We start from the raw sequence: 13,327 nt of genomic DNA on the forward strand, positions 1-13,327 counted from the left end.
TGGGCCAGTTTTTGAGGCAGAGGACATATGCTTGTTCAGACATGGTTTTGAGTTGATTGATGGAGCTGTCGCATATGACAGGGTCTTTCATTGTGCAGTTTATGGAGCAGTGTCTTAGAGTACAAGACATATAGTCTGTTTTATACGCCACGCTTTAATAACAGTTGGGATATACTTAAATTATGTTAGATTATGTGAATTAGAAGCTGGATGATTCTATGAATTCTTCCAGCATACCAGCCAAAACAACCCAAGAGGCATCACCTACCATGCGTCGTTCCTTCTAAGCAGAGATAAGAGAGTGAATCTCTATGAGCTGCCTGCATCAGCCATTGTGTTTAAGGTTTGTCAGAGACGCCTGGAGCACTTGCAGACTGAAAATGCAAATTTCTATATTCAAACTTCACATTTTTGACACAGGTTACCTCCTGTTTCCTTCCTATAATAAGTTATTCTGGTTGAGCCTATTAATGTTGGACAAATAGGCATCAAACACACCCTGTGGTAAAATATAACAAGAGAGGAAACATTTTGCATGTCAGAGCATGTAAAAGTCTCCTATGAGTCCATTCTAAAGGTGAAGCTATGTAGTAGTAAAGTTAAAGGGCATGAGTATCTGTTTGAACCAACAAGCATGTTAGCTGGAGAGAAGACTAAACTTTGGGTTTAGTTCACTAACCACTGAACCTCACTCAACTTTTTGCTGAAATGCAATACAACATCATTGTGCGAGGCACGTTGTTTGCCACTCACATATGTGCAAGCACTTATTTCCACAAGACTTGTAACATGAATAACATAATTCTGCTGTTTACTTCACCATCATTTAGATGGAGAATATTTTTTGCCATGAGAGCTGTAAAATACTGTCCAATAATATTGTCTAATGTGCAGTATTTTGGAATCTGACAAATATTCCGAGATCATATTTCAATGCCTCAGTGGTACCTGAGACAACATGCCTCCCTTACTTGCTTTAGTAAAACTGAAGACTATGAAAGACTACATACAGGCTTTACAGCGGGGATTGCGGTTGTGTTCAACTAAGGGCTTTAAACATTGCTCAGTTTTAAAGGAATGCATGATTCAAATGGCTTTTGTTTGTTTATTTCTTTTGATACATATATTTCATAAGATTGTATTCAAGAACAGATGTCATTAGACATGACTAACAGAGTTGTAGCAGCTTACTGTGTGCTAATACTTATTTGGCAAAAAATTAAGCATAGCACATAAATTCTCTTGTTGCTACTACAACTGCTTCGGTTATAGCTGAATGTTAGTTAGTTAGTAGTGTGAAAGCTAATTAACATGAAGCATGAAAGTTTCTCATTGATTCTCTTTGTATGTGTCTCTGCTAATTGGCAGGCCTTAGTAACCGTAACTTGTTCTAAAATAATGCATACGAGCTGTTCAGTCATCCTCATCACATTCCTGAGAAGGAGCCCCCAGGACTGATATCTTGTCCCAATGACCTGTTGCTTATGGTCCCTTGAGGTTACCATAAATGGCTGTTGTTGATGATGGGTGGATGTTGCAGGAAGACAATAAATAGTGAAGTCCACTTTCCCTGCTATTCAAACAGACTGGTGCAGAACAAGGTGCAGCAGATTGTATGTGTCTCTTCACCAGTGGCGGGTAATGCATTTCACACCTAGGCCTTCACTGGTGTCCTACCTGAATTAACCCACCTTCATACTGTCATTATGATGTCATGGCTGTAGAAACCATTAATAATATACAGAAATACAGTATAACAGAACTTTGCATCACAGACAGACATGTCAAGTAGCCAGAACAAATGTCATTACTGAAGCAATACTATAAAAACCCAATTAACACAATTCAACAATCCAAACACTGCAGCCACAGCTGCACCACATACATCATTTCCAGCAGAAGCATCAATATGAATGAATAAAATGATAAAAACATATACAACAAAATATAGGTAAAATGCATTTAACTCACTGAAACCGCAAAAAAAAAAAAAAAAAAAAAAAACCTTCCTGTCAAGGGGACATTCTCACCCTAAACCAAATTAAAACTTATGCAAGAATTATGCCTGAACAGACTTGACTTGCAGCATTAGCCCCTATGGCGAAAGAGAAGGACTTGTTGTTGGAACTGAGACACTCAGATAACCTCTACAACACAGCCATTGAACACTTCCTCTTCCTTCAGCCATTGTGGGTTGAAAAAACAGCTATTAAACCTATACTAATATGTTTCAGCTTGTGCTAGGAGCTATAGATGTGGTTTGCTAGCTCTGACCAGTACGCTCTCTGACCATCCAATCAAATGTCATGAAAATGCTGATGTTATCATAGGCCCACTAAACAGCCCCAGATCTCTTATGCCAACAGAGGTGGTCTTACTGACAGCCCACCACTGCTCTTCACTTAGGGACAGACAGATGTTACAAAGTCATATTTATTGGGATTTCCATGGGCACTGTATTTACATTGCTATTTCCTGTAGTTTAGTTAAAAATCATGTAACTGTTGTAAACTATAAAAGTGCCCACAGGCCTACCATGGTCTATAGCCATGCCAGCACATTTAAACACAGAAGTGGTTTTAGCTAAATGCTAACTATGCTCATAATGACAATACTAATATGCTAATGTTCAGAAAGAATTGATGCTCATCATGTTCAACATTCTAGTTTTTAATTCACTAATCAGCACTAAACACAAAATACAACTGAGACTGATGGATATGTTATGAGTTTTACTGGTATTTAGTCAAAAACCAAAGTATCAGACAATATTTTGACTTGATGATGACACTAGTTGAAAAGCTGGAGGATCACAAAAATCATGAGAATTCATCCTCTGTGGACAATGAATGTCATGACAGTCCATCAAGAGTTGTTGGGATATTTCAGTCTGAACCAAAGTGACTTGCTGAGATTGACATCCCTGGAGCTATGTCTCTAGTGGAGCTAAAAACAGCACACAACATATACATAATTAACTGTTCATATTTACAACATTTTCTTTTTCTTGTATCATCTTGCTTTGCAGCTGCTTTGTTGCAGTCAGATATCCTTGGCGTAAGTCTCTGTTCTTCTTAGGCACATAAATCAGGAGGTTACTGCCAAAGGGGCTGCCTGTTAATGATACAGTCTCTTAATTAGATAAAGCCACTACTCCCAGTTTGCTGTCTGCCTCAGCAGTGGATGAAGCACACACTCAGGAGCCAAAGCTAAGTTGGACAAGACACAGTTGGTGCCCAGGCAGGTTGTGTCTGATATCTGGTACCACTCCAAATTCCTCCTCTTCTCCACAATAGCGAAGACGGTGAACAGACTACCCGCATCTTGTTCCACTGCCTGGGCAGAAACAAATCATACTTGAAGTTGCCAGCTCGATTCTAATTTTCTTGTTTTTACATCACCTTAGTTGTAGCATTTTGTTTTGACTGAGCAAGCGGTAGTGCAATAGTTAAGGCTAAAAATGCAATAATGAGCAGTAGTTGCATCTAAAACTCTCTATTTTTAGTTTATAGTTTGTGTTGATGCTGGACACAAATTGTGTTTTTGGAAGCATGTAACATAAAAAGGCACTTTAAAGATTCGCTCCAACATTGTAATACAGTGCCCCCAGGGCCATAGATAATTGCCTCAGTTCACTGTTTATGTTTACTGTGGATGAAAACATGTATATCTGAAGGGGATGGTATATTTGTGTCATATGGTAACCAGTAACCACTGTAATGGATTGATACAGTATGCTAAGTGCTGATGTAGTCAATTTCTTAAGCCTGTAGTCAACAATACAATGTCCTTTTTACTTTGTGTTAGGATCTTGAAGGAAACACATGGGGGGACAAATAGAACATGAACCTGGCAATACTAAGTCCAATTTGCCAGAAGAGGAGGTACAACCTGGTCATTGATCACACCGTCTCACAGCCTCTCTGACAGAATTACAGTCAGAATGCTGGAATTTGCTCTCAGCTCTTTATTCAACAGTCGTTCAGCTGCCTTTTGTGGCACCACATATTTTTGTGTGGAGCATGCTGTTGGTTACAAATTTCCTCCAAGAAGTAGCCTGCCTCTAAGAAGATTGATGGCTCGCATTGACTCCAGTGTTTGGAGTCTGGTGGTGTGACCTGCGATAGTGCTGAAAGGCCCATTCCTGCTTCCTTAATCAATCTCTTGTACATTTTCTTTTGAACTTAATTGACTGATTTTCCCCAGACGGCCAATTCAGGGAGGGCGAAATGGGTGCAGTTTTCACACTGCTGTTCACTGGTCCTCATGAATCTCAATCTATTGATCATACTGCTGCATGGGGAAACCAAATCTGGGCCAGCTGCCTTGTCAGCAGTCTCTCTGTTGGCTCTTAGAAGGAAAAACACAGAGGGAACACAACCAAGAAACAATAAGAGAAACATCAACGGGACTTTGACTTTAAATGGTCGTTTCAACTTAGCTTGTATGGCTTGAAGTGCAAATGTAGCATCTTCAAGGGACATTTTTTTCAGTGGATTGTCGACTTCAGAGTGTACATTAATTAAGTTTGTGAAGTGATTTACTGATCTGTGTTCATCAAATAACTTTAGATGTCTTTGTAAAAAGGAAGAAGTCAGCACAATGGATCGCGTCATGGCACACTGTGACATGCTGAAATGTCAGTAAGGCAATTTAATAAACATGCAGTTATTAACAATGACTGCTGCAATATATCAACTGTAAGTTTCACTTGAGTAGTTAAGTCATTTAATCACATTTATCCGAAAACCCACAAAACCGTCAACACAAGAAATGTGTGAAAATTCTGTGCAAAGAGGCAAAACACTTGCATCATACCAGTCATTAATTTTGCTGAGATGTGTGTTCATAAGAAGCTGTTTTTATGTTGATGATGATGCTGGAACAGCAGCAGTGGTTGAAAGAGTAAATAAACAGCTAAAATATGTGGTCAATATACATAAAAAGACTGAAGATGTGAAAGTTGTTTGAAGAAAAAAATCCATCAGTCACATCTGTGTGTATTTGTAAATGTGTGTGTGTGTGTGTGTTTACTCCTCATGGCAGTCCATGGCAGTGCACGTATTGATGACACCAACATTTTTCTTAGTTAAAGTCATCACCATCATCTCTGGAGATGTTAACTCAAAAGCAGTTTGCAGTTTTCCTCAATAGAAGATTAATGATGATGATTTATTAAAGTAACAACAGGAACGCATGTAAGAAGATTTCCAACTTAAAATTTAATATTTCATCAACATTAAAATGTAATGACATGCATTCACACAGTGTTTAAACCTCCATCATGAACATGAATAACAGCACATGAATATATGGCTGATTACTTCAAGTACTCATATTATAAGCCATCAAAGACATGAAATAACATTGATTCAGGAATTAAAAAAAATTATAATAAAAAAAAGAGAGATGAGATGAGCTTGGTCACATGGGCTGAGCCGTACTATGACTCATAACTAGGGTATTACATGTTGTGAGTCATTTTTAAACAATTTGTTGTTTTGTTTTGTTTTGTTTTTTTACACACACACCTTGCATACAGTGAGTTGTGGACTGAACTTTCAAATGAACAAGGAAAAGGAAAATAAGACAGATGCACTGCCAGGTCATTGGTTGGTTTCATGTAGTTTCTCGTGCTTATTTTAAAGCCATTTGCTCTGATGTTGTTTTTTGATACAAAACTGCAGTAATTCAGTTTTGCTGCTTGAAAGTAGCAGAAAAACGGCAAATGCAATACAGACATTTTCTCATCTTTCTCTCTTTCCTTTTAGTTCCATTGGTCTCCACCAGCTCCGGAGAGAAATATCTGACCCTTTAGGAGCTTAATGCTTCACTGTTTCACTAGCTAGTTGCTACAGCAAGCTTAGTTGTTGTCTGCAGTATAAAGTGGGTTTGATGTTTGCTGTAGAAAGCTGCTGAAACAACACTGGTGCCTAAGCCATATGCACAGCTCCCCATAGAGATGAAAAATATTAATGTAGGCAACTTTAAAATCTATCATCTTTATTTCCTGTTTGAGATGCTGGGTTTTAAACAGCCAACCAATGTTTTGTCTCACTGAGAAAAAATCCAGGTACTGTTCTCACTTGGTTGAATGAGTGATTGACAGTAGGTCACTTTCCAATGTTTGGGAACAATTCAAGGACTTTTCTGAGAGAAACATTGTGTACACGAGGCTGTGTTTGTCACTGCAATGAAACAGAGCTTATTTCAAGCGACAAAGAAAAAGAACATCTGTGTGTAGTGTGAATTTCAGTTGATACAAAACAAACAGGACTTGGTGCAGGAGGTGCTGTGGAGGCTCTGTTGCTGAAATTTATGTAATGCTCAAAAACGGGTAAGCTCTTTTTTAACATTAATTATTATTGATATAATATTAATATTCTTTATTACTGTACTCTGTGTGCCATGTTGGCATACTACCTTCACAATCTAAGTCATTTGGATTTGTTGTTGTTTAGAGTGTATTATTGATCCAGTGATCCTGCATCTTAATGAAACGCCCACACTATATTGGTATCTGGACTATAGTACTAATAATAGTAATAATAGCATTAATAGTATTGACAATTATAATGGAGATAATAGGTAATAAGGTAATAAGGTAGGTAATAAGTACGACTAATAATTTTATTTATAACAGAAGGTATTTAGTAGGATTGTAGGAGCAACAGGAGGCTTGCCATCACAGATCAGACTCTACAGCTCTGGAGGCAGAAATACCTGCAGAAAGTGACAGGAGAAGAGGAGAGAGACGAGAGAGCACAAAAAAGGAATATCTATTTATTTTAATCCATTTATTAATACATTTTTTTGTGTCACATTTCTTGTCACATTTCCAGGGTGGCATGGCCAGAACATGTAGGCACAAGCAGCCAAACCCAAATGAAAAAGCCATTATCCTGTATGCTGGTTTTTTCACATTCAAACTGCAACTGGTTGTGGTCTCCACAGTGGCAGTAGGAACCAGCTGTCTCACATTTGGCACAGTATAAATGCTAAATATAGGACTACATACAGAGGGGATGGAGGGGTCCGTGTCTGTGTCGAAGCTGGTGTTTGCCGGCAGCTGACAAACATAGTCACTGCACTGCACAATCTCTGTGACCACAAGCTGCAAAGGACCAAAAACAATGATGGCAAGATGAACGGCGGCAGTAAATGTTACTGTACTGTTCTAACTGCTCTAACATGGATCAGAAACAGACACAAGCTTATGTTTTCTCAACTTTGCATTTTGTGATTAGTTAGAAGTAGCATTACTAATACTGTAACATGAGGTTGTGTGTTGTTTTAAGTTAGCTAGTAATGTTAGTTACCTAACAGATCATACTGAGCATAATGCCCAATATTTTTTCACAGTGACTGAAAGTTGGGTGCTTACAGGTTGTATCAGGGCAGACTGATCAGCCAACTCCCTCTACTCACTCTATATTTCTACTTTAATTCTACTGGGATGAAAATTAAGAATGGTTGAATTTGTTGTCTTTTCTTTCTATTTTTCAGCACTGTGCTCTCAAGTGATCTGAAATGGATGAAATTTGTCAGAGACTCTACTAAATGACCAAATTGATATTAATCATGCCATATACTATGCTACTGAAAAATATATCCTAAATGATATGTGGATATGAAAACTTTATAGCTTCATATAACAGTGTAATGGAACAATGATTGAACATGTTTCATATGTACTTGTATGTAACTGGTTGGCATTATAATTGTGTTGTGTTTGTATTCATCTAATTCTGTGAAACTGATAATCTTCCCACTTAAGAAGGTTTAATCCAGATTAGTATATACAGTAGGTATGGTTTCATACAGAAGGAATGTTTTATCATTATGCAGTATGAATCTATAGCAGAATTTCATATACGGTATGTAGCACCAGCAGCTGACCATTTCAAGAGAATTCACGTTAGAAAGTCTGCATGTTACATTTGCTTTCTAAAATGTTAATCAAGCTCCATCAAAACTGTCCTGAAATTTCCATTAAAAAACTAAATATCGTCAGCCGTTGCCTTCTACCGGGACATCTTGAAGAATCAGGGGGAAAATGCCTGCATTTATTGATCATCTCATATAATACCTGACATTATACATATAACATCTTTCATTTTAACAGGGTACCATGTACATGTGTAGGAAGTGCTCAGTATATTCAGTGATGCTGCATACAAGATATAGGATTATGCAAAACGGAATCTCAGCTTCAGAAACATCCAATCAAAGTACAGTAGCCACAGTAGTTCTTAGTCCATTAACAATGCAAGAAATGAGAATTTCAATAACAAAGAGAGAAGGTTGCTTTTATCAGTTTTGAAAGAGGCAGAAGTCATGTCACAAAACCAGATGAAGAACTAATACATTTGTATACAAGTCTTGAATAGCCCAGCAAATTAAAAGACAGTGTTTAAATCTAAAAGCAAATCTCACATTGTGCGGGATCACTCTGGATTGCTGTATTCAGAAGAAAAACACTGTTTGGTTGGGCAGGCACACTTTATGAAGTTATTGTTATGGTTTGGTTTAGTTTGTCTTTTGTGTTGTGTTTTCTCTCTGTTCCCCCTCCCTCTTTCTGTTCTTTTGCAGAGCTTGTGTGTGGCAGGGGGTGTGGCTGGCTCCTCCTGTTGGCTGTTGATGCACACCTGTTTTCACTCAGTCCATTTCCCTCCACCTTATAAGCCTGGCCTTCACTCCTGCTCGCTGCCAGAGTATTCCTTGCTCCTACTCTGCATGCAGGTTCTCCAGTTCTCTGCTGCTTCTGACTTCCGCCTGCCAGTCAGCTCCCTGCCTCCTTTGTCTGCTTTGTTTGTCTGTTAGTTTGTTTATTAAAGGAACTTTCTGTTCGAACTCACCAGTGTGTGTGCTTCTCTGCTCTGGGGTCCTAGTCTAAGAGTACATCACAGTTATGTCCACAAGACCACAAACACACACACCTAGCATTGAGTTTCAGTCAGTGACTCTGTGACTAAGTGACTCTCTGAGGTGTGGGGTGACTAACTCTTGCCTCACACATTTTAAATGTCAATATAGCTGACAGCACAGCTGCTGTCATAATTGTATTCTATGTATTTGGTTGATTTTATCAGACAATTTATCAAGTTTGTCTGCAGCAACAGCTTGCTCTAATTACACACACATGGAAACTAGTTCTGTAGTGCTGTCAATTATAGGCATTTACTGTATATACATTCACAAGTTAATTTTAGGGCTTCAGCTAGAAGCAGGAGCATACCTGGGAGAGACTGCATAGTGGAGAAAAGAGTGACGTCGGTCACACGTGGCTCACAGGACCCAGTGGACAAACACACTCCAGCTAGTATCGAAGTAGTAACGTTGGGCATACTGAGACTGGAGATGGGGTTTTGTCAGATTGCACAACACTCCTGTCAGGATTAATATATAGAAAAGGGAACACAAACAGAGTTGCTTTAAGTTAAGGAGAGTCAGTCACTTCTTAATGATGATTGCCAGTGGGCACAAACCTTGTAGAAAGCCCTTACAATTATGTGAATGTGAAAATGGACCAAGGAAAAGCACCTTAAACAAGCACTATCCAGTAGAGAAGAGGAACAATGTCAGATGAATAATATTATTTTGTAAATGGCCCCTGGAGCTGCTTAGCATTCCATAGTTATTGTTTATTGGTGCAACCAGTAGTAAGGGACTGCTCTAGTATACTGTGACGTCTGTTAGCCAGTGAGAGTGGAAATAAATAACTGTGGAAATACAATAATACATTTATCTGTTTTTTTTTTTCTTCAAATCAAATTAATTTATTTCACTTTTGGAGCAACATACTGGCTTTCAGAATAAAATGAGGTGGTTTTAGCTCTTTGATATGTGCCAATATGTAGATATACTAAATGACACACTTATGTTTGCCATCTTAAATGAGCATCTCTCGTACTGTCTTTAGTATGTAAAAAAAAAACAAGAAAAGGATTTGTATCTACTCATTAGGACAGTGGTTTCGTCTTGGTATCTGTTACCATTTCCATTTTGTATGCCAGTGGTCTGACAGTGACTTTCTCTGGAACGCCATAAGGAAACAAATCTGCTGCACTGTCAGTTTGACAACAGCCTATGTCAGAGAAAGGCGAAGTGAAAGGTCTGTCAGGGTCAGTCAAATTATTTCTCCTGTCTTGATGCACTTTCTGACAGATAAGCTGTCCTTACACATTCCCCCTCCTCAACTCACCTCTGTCCTCCCCAGTCTCAGTGGAAACATGGAGAAAACGTGATTGATAGAAAAGTGTAGGCAGAAGAATAATGTCAGCACTTGTTGCCTGGCAGAGGTCTCCATCAGTGGCACAGTTAACACGGCTCCTCCATCCATCGCAGAAAGACTCCAGACATCATGCTGGTCTCCAAACAAATGTCACAGGAGTCAGTCTACCTTGTATTTTCATTGTGTGCAGTGTTATGGAGTTCAACCCAGTGCTGACAGACAATTGGTGAAGAAAGGAAGACACAGTGAATATAGAGCAGTTAAGCCTCAGTGGTGACATTTTGAAAATGCTTGTTTTGTTGTTGGCCCACAGTGTTGAATTGAGGCTCATCTCAGCCTTTAAGACCCCTGTGCTGTGTCTGTAGAGATGTCAACACTGTTAACAATGCATGAAGCTTACAGGTTGGAGGTAAAGAAAACACATCCAGATTATATTCCCACTGCTGAGTGGGAATATAATCAGTAAGGAACTTTCCCAGGGCTGATGTGTAACACTCCGTCTTCAAACAGGGTCATAAATGTAATCAGTGTTGTTGCAGTTTTGTGGTGAAATTGCTCCTCCAGGATCCATTTGCTCTGAGTGAAGTTAACATGCCGCTGGTACTTCAAAATCATAATTCATGTTTACTAGGGTTACGGAAAGAAGAGTCATTTGTCATTTATTTATCATATGACACACATGTAAATGGATTACTTAGCTGGGCTTTAGAGTCCATTCTCTCCTTCTTCTACCTCTCTATTCCTCATCCTTCCCTCCCACCGTCTCCCTCCTGTCACCAGAGCTGTGCTCGTATCCATTACACGGCTCCACTCCTGTGATAAATCTGTCCGTCAGCAAGACATCATAATCAAATTGTTCCAGAGGTCATTTAACATTGCAGAGGAGGGACTTCACTTTAGCCCTTGGAAGATCCGGCTCAAATACAATTTATGTGTCAGAGATGAATTGTGGAATGAAACATTTACAGAGAAAATGAACTGTCTTGCCGACTGAAATAGCCTTGTTATGGCCATCTGTGTCACTTTATCTGCTAACTTCCATGACTGGTATTAAGGTGCTATTCCCCTTCCACCCTGTGATTTAAATAATAATAAATAATAGATAAGACAGTTGCTGATGACAGAAGTGAGCTTGATGTGTGGAATACCAGACTACATCTCTTGTCCCATAATGTTGATGCCAGTTAACTATATTAATAAACAGTAGTTATAGTATACACTGAAGTTGGTTCTACAGTATAATGGGTCTATGTGCACAGGTGGTGTCTTCTAATGAGGTGTAAGCTGATGCATGTACTTTCTCAATTAATAAGAATGAGCTTATAAATTTCCTATTGTACCAGCCCTACAATTCTGCCACTATATACATCTGGTGTATCTAATACAATCTAACACAACAGTGGACTTGGTGGGTACCACTCTAAAGTATGTTTAAGGTGACTGAACTATAAAGGCAGTCCCCCAGCATCCCTGCAATGCATCTTATCTTTGTTTATCAAATTATAACGTTCCAGATTGTTTTTAATATTTTGTTCACTTCCATTTACACACATAACACAATATTAGAAACGTGTATACTGTATGTGGATATTATGATTCAAGTATCCATAGAGTTAGAATTTTGGTTGATCTGGCAAATTTGACCCATTTTCTCCATTTTATAAATATGTTGATGCATTCACTGATAGAACTAATTATTAGTTGCAGCCCCACACAGCTTCCTCTGTGCTGTGCTGTGAGGTGAGGTCACAAAGCGTAACCTTTTCTTGTATTTCACACATGGAAGTATGCTGCCATTTCAAGGCTCCTCTCACACAACGGTCAGGGTTTGCAGACATCATGTTTTCAACTCAACTGGATCAGTAAGAAGTTGATCAGCTGCCAATCCCTGTGCTGACAGGGGTGACAGGTGACGTGTGCTTGTTTAAAGACTCACACTGGAGGGTGCTGAACTGGGACAAGATGGCCATAATATTATACAAATGGCACCACCTGTATACAGGGGGAGAAGTGTAGGCTCATCCTGATTGGCTAAGCAACAAAATGGAGGGAGCAATGAGCAAAAAGAATCTGTTATGGGGCAGATCCTGTTTGAATTGGGTTCCACATATATTCCGATAATGGGTTTATACTTAAGAAGCTGATGATGACCCTGTGCTTGTATCTGACACATCCAGTGTGGTAGGGGTAGGGGTCAGTCTTAATTATGGGCTTCAGCTGTAGTGTTCCCCTCTCTTCCCTTCCCTTAGTGCAGAAAATTACAAATTAAAAGCTCACTAATCAGGAGGCTGTACAGTGCCAAGAGCATCCAAGGTAATGGAAATGTAACTGCAGGCATCATCAGGGCTTTCAGCACCATTTTCACATTTTCATCCACAGATGTGTTCATTTATCTGTGCAGGATCTCATCAGCAGCTTGTATTGTATGATGCTGTTAAATAAATTAGAACAATGGCTCCATGGCTAATTTCAAAAGTTCACATGATGATTATTGTGTCTGGCTTTTGAAATGAACAACTAGAAGGTTTTGGATTTAATTAGTTCAAAGTTTTTAATTCTGAAGAAATTCTGTAGCCTTAATTAATATCCAGTGTCCAGTTTGTATTTAATAATTAAGTGTTTAATAATGAAGTGCTAATGTTGGCTGAGCTCAAGTTCTTACTTACAGTAGAACTTCTGAACTCCTTTTAAAAAAAAGCCATCTGTTTTCCTGTTTTTAGGGGTCATATTACCCACAATAAAATGTTGGTTGATAGCATTAACACTGGTACAAACATAAACTGATTGTATGTACTGTAAACACTGTTTATATAATTCCTGCTCTAGGACAGTTCTATCTAACTTCAAAATAGAAGTACAAACTTCCAATGAGGGCATTGTGAGTGTAGGTTACTGCAGGAACAGTTTTTCCAACATCAAGGCCCATGTCATACTTGTTTTTGAAGTGAAATAAACATTTACAAATGAATAATTGATTTTATCTGTATTATTTGGGGGGAAGGAATAGGGAAATATGCATGTTTTGGGTTCTTCAAAGACATACCTAATGCATAAGTAATGCTTTCCACTTTCAAGTGTAAAGTCCCACTTTTG

The sequence above is a fragment of the Lates calcarifer genome, linkage group LG12 (genome assembly GCF_001640805.2).
Source record: "Lates calcarifer isolate ASB-BC8 linkage group LG12, TLL_Latcal_v3, whole genome shotgun sequence".
Classification (NCBI taxonomy): domain Eukaryota; kingdom Metazoa; phylum Chordata; class Actinopteri; family Centropomidae; genus Lates; species Lates calcarifer.